The sequence below is a fragment of the Bubalus kerabau genome, chromosome 16 (genome assembly GCF_029407905.1).
Source record: "Bubalus kerabau isolate K-KA32 ecotype Philippines breed swamp buffalo chromosome 16, PCC_UOA_SB_1v2, whole genome shotgun sequence".
Taxonomy (NCBI): Eukaryota; Metazoa; Chordata; class Mammalia; order Artiodactyla; family Bovidae; genus Bubalus; species Bubalus kerabau.
The window spans coordinates 38,855,914-38,870,836 of NC_073639.1; the positions used below are offsets into that span (position 1 = coordinate 38,855,914).

The 14,923-nt window shown below is 37.5% G+C and overlaps 1 protein-coding gene and 1 pseudogene across 6 annotated transcripts in view; both read left to right on the plus strand.

Annotated features, from left to right (window-relative positions):
- NUDT6 (nudix hydrolase 6) overlaps window positions 1–14,923 on the plus strand; it is a 58,335-nt gene that overhangs the window by 27,921 nt on the left and 15,491 nt on the right. The window lies entirely within an intron of this gene.
- On the plus strand, window positions 13,003–14,503 carry LOC129630167 (chondroitin sulfate N-acetylgalactosaminyltransferase 2-like; annotated as a pseudogene).

The window sequence follows — 14,923 nt, forward strand, 5'->3', positions numbered from 1 at the left end:
TAGTCTGCTTTTGGATGGAATGCTCCATAAATATCAATTAAGGCCATTTTGTCTAAAGTATCATTTAAGGCCTGTGTTTCCTTATTGATTTTCTGTCTGGTTGATCTGTCTGTTAATAAAAGTGGGGTATAAAAGTCCCCTACTATTATTGTGTTACTGTCAATTTCTCCCTTTACTAGTATTTGTCTTACATACCGAGGTGTTCCTATGTTGGGTGCGTATGTATCTATAATTGTTCCATCATCTTAGATTGAACACTTGGTCATTATCTATTGTCTGTCTTTGTCTCTTACAACAGCTTTGTTTTAAAGTCTATTTTGTCTGATAGGAGTATTGCTACTCCAGCTTTATTATGATTTCCAAATGTTTGAAGTACCTTCTCCCATCACCCTACTTTCAGTTAGTAAGTGTCTGTAGGTGTGAGGTGGGTCTCTTACAGACAACATATATGTGGTTCTTGCTTTTATATCCACCCAGCCAGTCTGTGTCTCTTGGTTGGTGCATTTATTCTATTTACATTTAAGATAATTATTGATATGTATGCTCCTATTACCATTTTCTTAGTTGTGTTTGTTTTTTGTAGCCTTTTTTTTTTCCTCTGTGTTTCCTGCCTAAAGAAGTTCATTTAGCATTTGTTGTAAAACTGGTTTGGTGCCGAATTCTCTGACCTTTGGCTTGTCTGGAAAGCTTTTGATTTCTTCATCAAATCTGAAGGAGAGGATTTCTGGGTAGAGTATTCGTGGTTATGGGTTCTTCCTTTTCATCACTTGCCATTCCTTTCTGGCCTGTAGAATTTCTGTTGAGAAATCAGCTGATACCTTATGGGTTTTCCCTTGTATGTTATTTGTCTTTTTTCCCTTGTTGCTGTTAATATTTTATCTTTGTCTTTAATTTTTATTAGTTTGATTATTGTGTGTCTTGGTGTGTTCCTCCTTGGGTTATCCTGCCAGGGACTCTCTGTGCTTCCTGGATTGGGTTGACTATTTGCTTTCTCATGGTGGGGAAGTTTTCAGCTATTATTTCTTCAAATATTTTCTTGGGTCCTTTCTCTTTCTCTCGCTCTCTTTTTTTTCTCTTTCTCTCCTTTCTGGGACCCCTATAATGTGAATATTGATGGCATTTAATGTTGTTCCAGAGGTCTTTTAGGCTGTATTAATTTTTTTTCATTATTTTTTTATATTCTGTTTGTGGCATTGATTTCCACCATTCTGTCCTCCAGGTCATTTATCCATTCTTCTGCCTCAGTTATTCATTCCTTCTAGTGTATTGTTCATCTCTGTTTGTTCTTTAGTTCTTCTACTGCTGCTGCTAAGTCGCTTCAGTCGTGTCCGACTCTGTGTGACCCCATAAACGGCAGCCCACCAGGCTCCCCCATCCCTGGGATTCTCCAGGCAAGAACACTGGAGTGGGTTGCCATGTCCTTCTCCAATGCGTGAAAGTAAAGTCACTCAGTCATGTCCGCCTCTTCGTGGCATCGTTTCCATTCTTTTTTCTGAGATCCTGGATTATCTTTACTATAATTATTCTGAATTCTTCTAGGTAGTTGCTTATCTCTTCATTTGGTTGTTTTTCTGGGGATTTATCTTGTTCCTTCATCTGGGACATAATTCTATTTCTTTTCATTTTGGTTAGTTTTCTGTGATTGTGGTATTAGTTCTGGAGCCTACTGGGATTGTAGTTCTTATTTCTTCTGTTTTCCCTTTGGTGGAAGAGGCTAAGAGGCTTATGTAAGCTTTTTGATGGGAGAGACTGGCTGTGGGGAAAACTGGGTCTTGCTCTGGTGGGCAGGGCTGTGCTCAGTAAAACTTTAATCCAGTCATCTGCTGATGGGTGGGGCTGTGCTCCCTTCCTGTTAGTTGTTTGGCATGAGGTGACCCAGTCCTGTAGTCTACAGACTCTATTGTAGGGCTATTGGCAACCTCCTGGAGAACTCAAGAATCTCCCAGGACTGCTGTTGCCAGTGCCCCTGTCCCCATAGTGCATCACTGCTGACCCATGCCTCTGGAGGAGACCCTCAAACACTTATAGTAAGGTCTGGCTCAGTCTCCTGTTGGGTCACTGCTCCTTTTCTCTGTGTCCTAGTGTAGACAAGATTTTGTTTGTACCCTCCAAGAGTCTATATCCCCCAATCTGTGGAATTTCTATAATCAAATCTCACTGCCCTTCAAAGTCAGATTCCCTGGAGATTCCCAGTCCCTTGGCCAGATCCCCAGGCTAGGAAGCCTGATGTGGGGCCCAGAACCTTCACACCTAGAACTTCTTTGATATTACTGTTCTCCAGTTTGTGGTCCCCCATCTAGCATGTATAGGATTTGATTTTATTGTAATTGTGCCCCTCATACTGTTGTATTGTGGCTTCTCTTTTGTCCTGGATGTGAGGTATCTTTTTTGGTGGGTTCCATTGTGTTGTCAATGGTTGTTCTACAGCTAGGTGCAATTTTGCTGCCCTGGCAGAAGATGAACACATGTCCTTCTTGAAACAATTAATTTTGCTTTTATTTCTTTAGCCTTGGGAGGCTTACTTAAAATATTGCTAAGATTTATGTCAGAGAATGTTTTCCCTGTGTTTTTCTGAGGAGTTTTATGAAACTCCTCTTATTTTTTTTTCTTATTTTCATAAAAATCTTATGTTTATTTTCATGTATGGTGTGCAGGTATGTTCTAACATCACTAATCTACATGCTTTCCAGCTTTCCCAACACTACTTGCTAAAGACACTGTCTTTTCTACATTGTATATTCTTTCCACTTTTGTCAAAGATTAATCTGCCATTTCTGAACTTGCTATTCTGTTAACACTGATCAGTAATTCTGATTTTGTGCCACTACTGTGCTGTTTTGATTACTGTAGCTTTGTACTGTTGTCTAAAGTCTGGAAGGGATATGCCTTCAACTTTGTTCTTTTTCCTCAGGATTGCTTTGGCAATTCTAGGTCTTCTGTGGTTCCATATAAATGTGAGGGTTATTCTGTTTCTGAGAAGAATATCATGGATGATTTGATACGGATCATGTTAAATCTTAGATTGCTTTTGGTATTGTGGCCTTTTGAACTGTATTAATTCTTCCAATCCAGGAGCATGGGTTATCTTTCCATTTCCCTGGTTATCTTCAGTTTCCTTTATAAGTTTTATAATTCTCAGAGTTTAATCTTTCACCTCCTTGGTTAGGTTTATTTGTAGAGTTTGGTTGGTTGTTTTTTTTAAATGTTATTTTAAATGAGACAGTACATTTGCTTTCTCTTTCTGACATTCCATTTTTATTTTAAAGAAATACAACCAATTTCTATATACTGATATATCTCACTACCTTGCTGAATTCATTTATCAGTTCTAATAGGTTTTTTTGTTCAGTTTCTCAAGAGAAAGAATATTTCTCTTAATTTAATTGAATTATATTTGACTCATAATATTCTGTTAATTTCTACTGCACAGCAAAGTGACTGAATTATATGTGATTTTTTTAAAAATATTCTTTTACATTCTGATTTATCATAGTATATTGAACATAGTTCTCTGTGCCACACAGTAGAACCTTGCTGCTTATCCATTCCCAGTATTAAAGCCTACATCTGCTACCCTCAACCTCCCACTCCATCCCTCCCCTGTCCTTCTCACGGCCACCAGTCTGTTCTGTATCTGTGATTCTGTTTCACAGATAGATTCATTTCTATATTTTGGAATCCAGATATAAGTGATGCCATGTGTTATTTTTCTTTCTCCTACTTGCTTCACATAGTATGATAATCTCTAGTTGCATCCATGTTGTTGCAGATGGCATTATTTCATTCTTGTTTATGGCTGAGTAGTAGTCTATTGTGTATATGTACCACATTTTTATCCATTCATCTGTGGATGACTATTTGGATTGCTGCCATGACTTTGCTATGTGACATAGGGGTGCATGTGTGTATCTTTTTGGGTTAGAGTTTTGTCTGGGTATATGGGATTGTTGGATCATATGATAATTCTGTTTTTAGTTTTCTGAGGAACCTCCATCCTGTTTTCCATACTGGCTGTACAAATTTATATTCCCAGCCAGAGTTTAGGAAGGTTCCCTTTTCTTCACATTTCATCCAGCATTTGTTATTAAAATTTGGAGAGTTTTTAATGGTGACCATTGTAAATTTGATTTACATTTCTGTAATAGACAGCAATGTTGAGCATCTTTGCCTGTGCCTTTTGGCCATTTTGTATTTCTTATTTGGAGAAATATCTCTTTAGGTCTTCTGTCCATTTTTCAACTGGATTTTTGTTTTTCTGTTGTTGAGGTGTATGAGCTGTTTTTATATTTTGGAAATTAAGCCCTTGTCAGTCACATAATTTTTAAATATTTTCTCCCATTCTATAGTTTGTCTTTTTGTTTATGTTTTCCTTTGCTGTGTAAATATTTGTTTCATTAGGTCCCATTTGTTTATTTTTGTTATTTCTATTCCCTCAGGAGACTGACCCAAGAAAACATTTGCATGATTTATGTCAGAGAATGTTTTCCCTGTGATCTCTTCTAGTTTTATGCTGTCATTTCTTATTTTTAAATCTTTAAGCCATTTTGCATTTGTTTTTATGTATGGTGAAAGGGTGTGTCTAACTTCATTAGTTTCTGTGTTGTTGTCCAACTTTTCCAGTATTACTTGCTGAAGAGACTTTTCCCCCCCATTGTATAGTCTTTTCTCCTTTGTTGAAGATTGACTGTCAGTGTGTGGGTTTATTCCTGGGTGCTCTGTTCTGTTGCATTGATCTGTCTGTTTTTATGCCAATAGCATGCTGTTTTGATCACTGAAACTTTGTAATATTATCTGAAGTCTAGGAGGGTTATGCCCCCTGCTTTGTTCTTTTTTCCTAAGGCTTGCTTTGGCAATTCTGGGTCTTTTATGAATACTAATTAAATTTTAAGCTTATTCTAGTTCTGTTTAAATGTAATATGTAATTTAACAAGGATTACATTGAATCTATGGATTGCTTTCGGTAGTGTAGGCATTTTACCAATATGAATACTTCCAATCAAAGTGCGTGGAATATCTTTCCATTTAAATCATCTCACTTTCCTTTATTAGTGTCTTAAACTTTCACCTCCTTGGTTAGCTATATTCCTAGGTACCTTATTTTGGGGGTGCGATTTTGAAAAGTATTTTTTTACATTCCCTTTATGATATTTTATTGTTAGTTTAAAGAAATGCAGCCAGATTCTGTTAATCTTGTATCCTGCTACCTTGCTGAATTCATTGATCAGCTCTGGTAGTTTTTGAGTGGCATCTCTAGGGCTTTCTGTATACAGTAAGTCCCCTACATATGAATCTTGAAGTTGCATATGTTCAAAGATGTGAATGAGCTTTACCTCTATGTCAGGCATGAGTGAAATTGCAACTTGGCCATCTGTCTCTTATTTCTGACAATCCTTCAGCTCTCAACTCGCACTTCCTCTCACTTCTCCAGTCAGTAAGTCTTGCCTGTTCACTGGATGCCAGCCCCTGTATGTCAGCTGTTGAACTGTACTACTATCCTTTTCATTGGTAGTATACTGTAAGATGAAAAATGTTTTATTTTTGTGTTCATTTTTTATGTATTATTTGTATAACAAGAATTATAAACCTTACAGTACAGTACTATAAAGCTGATTGTATTAGTTGAGTACCTACGCTGATTTTGTTGACTTACGAAAAATTGGACTTAACAACTGTGCTCTTAGAACAGAACTCAAACTCTTTCATATGTAGGGGACTTGATGTGTAGAATCATATCAACTACATATAATAAGAGAAATACCTCTTCCTTCCAATTTGGATACCTTTTCATTTTCTGATTGGTGTGGCTATGACTTCCAATACTATGTTTAATAGAAGAGATGATAGTGGTCAGCCTTCTTTTTTAAAAAAAAGTTTCTATTTTTTATTCTAGTGTAGTTAATTTACAGTGGTGTGTTCATTTCAGGTGTACAACTGAATCCATTAAACATATATGTATATCCATTCTTTCTTAGGTTCTTTTCCCATATAGATGGTTACAGAATACTGAGTAGTGTGTTGTGCTATAAGGCAGATCCCTGCTGATTATCTGTTTTATATATAGCACTGTGTACACATTAATCTCAAACTCCTCAAATGTATCCCTTCCCTTCGCATTTACCCCCTACCTTGGCAATTAGAAGTCTCTTGTGGATCTGTGGGTCTGTTTCTGTTTTGCCGATAAGTTTATCATCGGTTCTACATAAAAATGACATCATATTTGTTTTTCTCTATTTGACTTACTTCACTTGGTATAATTATCCATGGGTCCATCTGTGTTTTTTGGTTCATTGTTTCTTTTATGGCTGAGTAATATTCCATTGTATATACGTACCACATCTTCTTGATCCATTCCTCTGTCAGTGGACATTTAGTTTGCTTTGATGACTTGGCTATTGTAAACAGCACTGCAGTCAACACTGGAGTGCATGTACATTTGAAACAATGTTTTTGTCCAGATACATGCCCATTAGTGGGGTTGCTGAGTCACATGATAGTTCTGTATTTTTTAAGAACCCTCCATACTGTTCTCTCTAGTGGTTCTGCCAATTTACATTCCCACAACAGTGTAGTAGGATACCCTTTTCTCCAGTCTTTCACATTTATTGTGTATAGACTTCTTGATGATCACTATGCTGACTGGTGTGCGGTGATACTTTATTATAGTTTTGATTTGCATTTCTCTTAATAGTGATGTTGAGCATGTTTTCATGCACTTTTTGGCTATCTATATATCTTCTTTGGAAAAATGTCTATTTAGGTCTTCGGCCCATTTTTTTATTTTTATTTTTTTTAATATTCTGTTGCATGAGCTGTTTGTATATCTTAGAGATGAATCCCTTGTTGATCACTTCATTTCCAAACATTTTCTCCCATTTTGTGGGCTGTCTTTTTATTTTGTGTAATCTTCCTATGTGGTGCAAAAGCTTTTCAGTTTAATTAGGTCCCATTTTTTTTTTAATTTTTGTTTATATTTTCATTACTCAGGAGGTGGATACAAAAAGATATTGCTGTGATTTATGTCAGAGAGCATTCTGCTTATGTTTTCCTCTAAGAGTTTTATAGTATCAGTCTTATAGTTAGGTCTTTAATCCATTTTGAGTTTATTTTTGTGTATGGTGTTGGAGAATGTTCTAATATAATTCTTTTATGTATAGTGCCCCAGTTTTCGCTGCATGACTTATTGAAGAGACTCTTTCCTCCATTATATAGTCTTGCCTCCTTTGTCATAGACTAATTGACCATAGGTGCATGAGTTTACTTCTCGGGCTTGTATCCTGTTCAGTTGATCTATACTTTTGTTTTTGTGATGGTACCATACTGTTTTGAATCCTGTAACTTTGTAGTATAGTTTGATGTCTGGGAGTCTGATGCCTCCATTTCATTTTATTTTTCTGCTCTCAAGATTGTTTTGGTTTTTCCAAGTCTTTTGTGTCTCCAAACAAATTTAAACATTTTTTGTTCTAGTTCTGTGAAAAATGCCATTGGTAATTTGTTAGGGGTTACACTGAATCTATAGATTGCCCTAGGTAGTATAGTAATTTGACAATACTGATTCTTCCAATCCAAGAGCATAGTATATCTTTCCATCTGTTTGTGTCAACTTTGTTGGCTTCCATTGGTGTCTCAGTTTTTGGAGTACAAGTCTTTTGCCTCTTTATGTAGGTTTAGTTTTGATGTGATGGTAAATGGTATTGTTTCTTTAATTTCTCTTTCTGATCTTTCATTGTTAGTGCACAAATGCAAGAAATGTGTGTGTTACTTTTGTATCTTGCAACTTTACTGAATTCTGTGGATGCTGACTGCAGTCATGAAATTAAAAGACGCTTGCTCCTTGGGAAGAAAATTATAACAAACTTAGACAACATATTAAAAAGCAGAGACATCACTTTGCCAACAAAGTTCCGTCTAGTCAAACCTATGGTTTTTCCAGTAGTCATGTGTGAATGTGAGAGTTGGACTATAAAGAAGGCTAAGCATCAAAGAATTGATGCTTTTAAACTGTGGTGCTTGGAGAAGACTCTTGAGAGTCCTTTGGACAGCAAGGAGATTAAACCATTCAATCCTAAAGGAAATCAACTGTGACTATTCATTGGATGGACCAGTGCTGAAGCTCCAATCCTTTAGCCACCTTATGCAAGAGCCAACTCATTGGAAAAGACCCTGATGCTGGGAGAGATTGCAGGCAAGAGTAGAAGTGGGGCATCAGAGGATTAGATGGTTGGATGGCATCACTGACTCAATGGACATGAGTTTGCAAAATAGTGAAGGACAGGAAGCCTTGCATACTGCAGTCCATGGGGTCACAAAAAGTCAGACACGACTTAGCAAGGGAACAACAACTAATTTAATATTGAATATTTCCTAGTTCCCATAAAGCAGAAATTCTTTTAGCTTAATTTCCTTGTATTTAGAATTGTTTTTTCATCACTAACTTTTCTGCAGGCCAATTAAATTAGAGCTCACTTACAAATTAACCCCAGCAATACTATCCAAAAACAGACACATATGATACATATTCAGACAGATAAAAGAAATTTAGCTTCATTTTCTAAACTTAGTCATGAATCAGATATCTCAATATAAAAATCACTAGTTTATAAGAAAGATTTTAGAAGACTGCATTCCCTGGGTTTTTTTTTTTTTGCACTTCAGTTTCAGGAATAGAATAGTGTTCCTGGGAGCTCTGGGATCCTGGGAGCTCTGGTTTCAAGGCACAGGGAGCAAAAATCAGATTCTTCTAATTTGGACTTTTTCTCTCAGGATACACACACACACACACACACACACACACACACACACACACGTAATCAAACCAACTTTGTCTACTGGTTGTGGGTCAGTTACCTTTCCACTGGCATTGTGTAATTAATTGGCACAACTGAAGTTTTGTAATTCTCAGAGATACCCCCTTATCTTTCTTTTAATGGTTCTGAAAAGTTGGTCAATCAGTGTAAGAAGTGTTTGTGTATAACTCAGACTAACCTAGATTGTCTTTTTTAAACTAGAATAGCCAAATTCTCATCTAAATCTTCTGAAAGGCAGGATTAAGCAAAGGATCATTTTGGTGGTTAAGAGAATGACTCAGGTGTCAAGCCAGAATACTGCTTTAAAAGTTTGTTACTGTTTGTTTTTTTTTGGTTTGTTTTTTAATCTTCCTTTGCTGGGGAAAGGGGAGCAGCAGGAGGCAGAAGAGTTGGAAGAGAAAAAAAGATACAGCATCTCACTGAGTAATTCAGATAAAACAGGATACCTAGAGGTAGAGACAGTCAGTGACAGACTGCTAGTAGCCTTTTTTTGTTCTGATGCAGTTTCAAGAGAGGCTTCTAGATACCAATCAAAGTAAGCATTCCATTCAGTCTGTGTGAGCTTATAGCCAGCTTTTTCTAACTGTATGTAAAAATATCAGTTTTAGAATATCAAAAGAATCCCAATTTGGTCATTTTAGGTTGGGGTCTCCTTTAGTATGCTATGCTAAGTCACTTCAGTCGTGTCCGACTCTGTGCGACCCCATAGATGGCAGCCCACCAGGCTCCCCCGTCCCTGGGATTCTCCAGGCAAGAACACGGGAGTGGGCTGCCATTTCCTTCTCCAATGCATGAAAGTGAAAAGTGAAAATGAAATCGCTCAGTCGTGTCCGACTCTTAGCGACCCCATGGATTGCAGCCTAACAGGCTCCTCCGTCCATGGGATTTTCCAGGCAAGAGTACTGGAGTGGGGTGCCATTACTTTCCCCAATCAAGTAGGTACTTGTAAGTATAAGTTTTGTATGTATATAACCCTGGCTGAGATTTTATATAGAGGCTGACTTCCTGATTGATGTCCCTTGTAAAAGCATCAGATCAGCCTCTTACCTCACCACCCAGCATAGACCACTCAGTCTTCTACAGCTGAGCAAATTCTGGTATCTTTCATCCAGCTCCTTCCCCAAAAAATATCTTTCAGCTGGGAGGGGGCATGAACCTGTTCTACCTCAAATAAAACTCAGAATCACCAACCAATACAGGAGATCCAAGAACCAGGAGAGACTTATCAAATTTGTCTGGACTCTGAAAAGGTGTACGGGTGCAAGGGGGCTCTGCTGGTTACCAAGGCTCCATCCAGTTCCTTCTAGAGTTCAGGCAGAGGAGAGAAGTCTACTCTGGGTCCCTTCATCATCGTCACCATAAATGTCAACTTAAAACTTCTCGCAACACTCACGTCGTGGTTTTTGTTTGTTTGTTTGTTTGTTTCCATTTGGGGCAAAAATGAGGACTGCAGCTCAGGAGACAGTACCTCAGATAGCTGAGAAACTGTTCCATACAGGTAGAGGAAAAGGACAGTGTAATATGATTTTGATGAAGGGAGAGTACAAACTATCTCAAGACTTGTCCTGCCAGTTCCCAAGCACAGAGTGCCTCATTTCTGCTCTCCACCCTGAACTCCTTCAAGGGTTGTTGAAAGTCAGCAGCTGCAGCACATGATTTAATCCTTGTAAAGGTAGATGGTAAGCACCCATGGCAGTTGCCATGGCTGACGATACAAATTGTAAAATATTTTGTTCTACTTCTATGAAAAATGGATTGGTAATTTGATGCAGATTGCGTTGAATCGGTAGATCACTATGGGTAATACAGTCATTTTGACAATATTTATTCTTAAAATCCAAGAACATGATATAGCTCTCTACCTGTTTGTATCATCTTTGATGTCTTTCATCAGTATCTTACAGTTTTCTGGGTACATGTCTTTGGCCTCCTTAGATTCATTCCTAGACATTTTATTCTTTTTGATACAGTGGTAAATGGGATTGTTTCCTAATTTCTCTTTCAGATCTTTCATTGTTAATGAATAGAAATGCAATGAATTTCTGTGTATTACTTTTGTATCCTGCAGCTTTACCAGATTCATTGATCTCTAGTAGTTTTCTGGTAGCATCTTTAGGATTTTGTATGTATAGTATCATTTCATCTGTGAACAGGGACAGTTTTATTTCTTTTTTTAATTTAGATTCCTTTTTATTTTTCTGCTCTCATTGCTGTGGCTAGGTCTTCCAAAACTATGTTGAATAAAGGTGGAGTGAACATCCTTGTCTTGTTTCTGATCTTAGAGGAAATCCTTTCAGTTTTTAACCTTTGAGAATGATGTCTGCTCTGGGTTTGTCATTGTTGTTCAGTCGCTTAGTCATGTCAGACTCTTTGCGTCCCCATGGACTGCAGCACACCAGGCTTCCCTGTCCTTCACCATCTCCTGGATCTTGCTCAAACTCGATGGTCATGCCATCCAACCATCACATCCTCTGGAGAAAGGAGTTTGACAGGGGTTTGTCATAAATGGCCTTTATTATGTTGCGGTAAGTTCCCTAGCCCCATGCCCACTTTCTGGAATGTTGATCATAAATGGATGTTGAATTTGATCAAAAGTGTTTTCTGCATCTCTTAAGATGATGCTTATTTTTCAGTCTGTTAATATGGTATATCATACTGATTGGTTTGCACATATTGAAGAATCTTTGCATCTCTGGAATAAATCTCTCTTGATCCTGGTGTATAATCCTTTTAATGCACTGTTGGATTCGGTTTGCTAGTATTTTGTTGAGGATTTTTGTGTCTATGTTCATTAGTGCTATTGGCCTGTAAAAGTTTTTTTGTGGTATCTTTGTCTGGTTTTGGTATCAGAGTAATGATGGCTGTGTAGAATGAGCTTGGGATTATTATTTACTCTGCATTTTTGAGAAGAGTTTGAGAATAAGTGTTAACTATTCTCTAGATGTTTGATAGAATTCACCTGTGAAGCCATCTGGTCCTGAACTTTTGTTTGTTTGTAGATTTTTAATCATAATTTTAATTTCAGTACTTATGATTGGTTTATATTTTTCATTTCATCCTGGTTCATTCTTGGACAGTTATACTTTTCTAAGAATTTGTCCATTTCTTCTAGGTTGTCCACTTTATTGGCGTATAGTTGCTTGTAGTAGCCTCTATGATCCTTTGTATTTCTGTGATGTCCATTGTAACTTCTGCTTTTTATTTCTAATTGTATTGATTTGAGGCCTTTCCCTTTCTTGATGTGTCTGCCTAAAGGTTTTATCAGTTTAGTTTCTTTTCTCAGAGACTGGATTTTAGTTTCATTGATGTTTGCTGGTTTTTTCTTTGTCTCTGTTTCACTTATTTCTGCTCTGATCCTTATACTTTCTTTCCTTCTAACTTTGGCTTTTGTTTGTTCTTTCTCTAGTTGTTTTAAGTGTAAGGTTAGGTTGTTTATTTGCAATTTTTCTTGTTTCCTGAGGTAAGATTGTATTGCTATAAACTTGCCTCTTAGAACTGCTTTTGTCATGTCCCATAGGTTATGGATTGTCTTGTTTTCATAGCCATTTGTCTCTAGGTTTGCTGTTTTCCATTTCCTCTTTGATTTCTTCAGTGATCCTTGGTTATTTAGTGGCATGCTTTTTAGCCTCCATGTATTGGTGTTTTTTACAGTTGTTGTTTTTTTTTTTTTTTCCCTGTAGTTGATTCCCAATCTCATAGTGTTGTGATCAGGAAAGATGCTTGGTATGATTTCAGTTTTCTTAAATTTATCAGGGCTTTATTTGTGGCCCAGTATGTCATCTATCCTGGAGAATGTTTCATGTGCTCTTGAGAATAAAATATATTCTGCTTCTTTCATATGGAATGTCCTGAACATATCAGTCAAGTCTGTGTGGTCTAATGTATCATTTAAGGCTTGTGTTTCCTTTCTAATTTTCTGCCTGATGATCTGTCCATTGGATGTTAGTGGGGTGTTAATTTTCCCCACTATTATTGTGTTACTGTTGATTTCCCCTTTTATGGCTGTCAGCATTTGCCTTATATATTGAGATGCTCCTATGTTAGGTGCATATATATTTACAACTGTGTATCTTCTTAGGTTGAACACTTGATCATTATGTAATGTCTTTCCTTGACTCTTGTAGTTTTTGATAACCTTTTGCTAAAGGTATGAACAAGTAAAGCACTTATCTCATTAGGCAAGTTCACATTAATAAGAATGCCTAGAAAATGATTGATTCTTCACAGCAGGACCTACTGGCTGCTGTTAGGTCTCTCTTTAGTCTCCAGTTTATTATTTTTGTACTTTATGGAATGTGCCCCCAAGACTGCAAATGCATCTCTTACTAGTATCATTATGGAAAGTTATGGCAGAGTTTTATCAAACCCTCCTACATAAGTGAGAACATTATCAAACTGGGCAACCAGTCTGAAAGGCCAAATGTCCCAATTAAAAGAAGAATTACAGGAAATGAGTGAGAAGATGTTATTGTTAGAGTATATTATAGGGGCTAATAGCAAAGGCTATCAAGGCAATAAAGAACAACTACCTAGGATCTTTTGGAGTCTCTTCATTCTCAAATTGATAAAGCTGAAGTTAGCATAGGAGCCAGACTACCTTATGGAGTCATTGCCTTTGATTGTTTTACTGCAATGAAAGTATTGCAGTTGGTAATGAATCTCACTCACTATCCTAAGGAAAAGCCCGTTAGAAAAGAGAAGTAGGGGTGGAAGGTGGGAAGGAGGCTTAAGAGGGAGGGGACATACCTATACTATGGATGATTCGTGTTGATATATGGCAGAAAGAACACAATATTATAAAGCAATTATCCTCCAGTTAAAAATAAATAAATTTTAAAAAGAAAGATAAGTGAGATCCAACCAGTCCATTCTAAAGGAGATCAGTCTTGGGTGTTCTTTGGAAGGAATGATGCTAAAGCTGAAACTCCAGTACTTTGGCCACCTCATGCAAAGAGTTGACTCATTGGAAAAGACTCTGATGCTGGGAGGGATTGGGGGCAGGAGGAGAAGGGGACGACAGAGTATGAGATGGCTGGATGGCATCACCGACTCGATGGAGGTGAGTTTGAGTGAACTCCGGGAGTTAGTGATGGACAGGGAGGCCTGGCGTGCTGCAATTCATGGGGTCGCAAAGAGTCAGACACGACTGAGCAACTGAACTGAACTGAAGTGAGATGAATTGGTAGCAATTATTGAAGCTTGCTTAGAGGACATTAATTATGAAGATGAAAATGATGAATAGGAAGATGAGGATGGTCCTCTTGGAGAGAAACGGATATTTAATGAAAATGACATAGAAGGGTATTATTACACTGAGAGATATGGGCACACATTATGAACTCTTTTTTGAAGAAAACAGATCTTACAGTGTATAGACACATGATTGATCCTCTTCCCACCCTTTTTGACCTCTCATGAAAGTGAAGAATCAGATGATTGGCCACTAGATCCATGATTAATATTATTTTGCCACTTGCTAAAAGAACTCAAGTATTGGCACAGTTTATGCAGAACTTCAGGGATGTATATATGCATCAGGACTAGAGAATTAATCTCACAGTGATGTATTTTGTAAAGAAGGACTAATCTAGAGTCTGTTCTAGCCTAAAATCTGTAGCAGGTGAGTCTACTTTTCACAATTACACCTTTTTGGTCTCATTGAAGGACGAGTTTAATCATAGATAAGGACTAAATGTAGGTGTCTGAGCTTGAGAAACAGGGAAAGATCTTCATGTTTTTTTGTGATGTTGATACATATTTATCAGCTGAATACCTTAACAGCTGCCAGTTAAATGCTGAACCAAGTAAGAAGGGTGTTTCACCCTGTGGTATTGTCTTTACAACCCTGCCATCATTTGTGCCAGTCAGGATGTTCTGCCACTTGTGGAGCAACAACTGGTTCATGAAGAGGGGTCCAGCTTTTGGCAAGCTCTTTGGCTTTGGAATGACTTTCAGTATTCATCCGCCTAACTGTTGGTGGATTTGACATGGAAGTAGAAGGTGGGGGTGGATAAGATGTTCATCTTCATTGCAAATACTTTCATGGTGACCTAACTGTGATGCAAACGCCCATTCTTGGTCTTTTGCACTCTGTCGTGAGAAACGCTGTGCTGATAAGT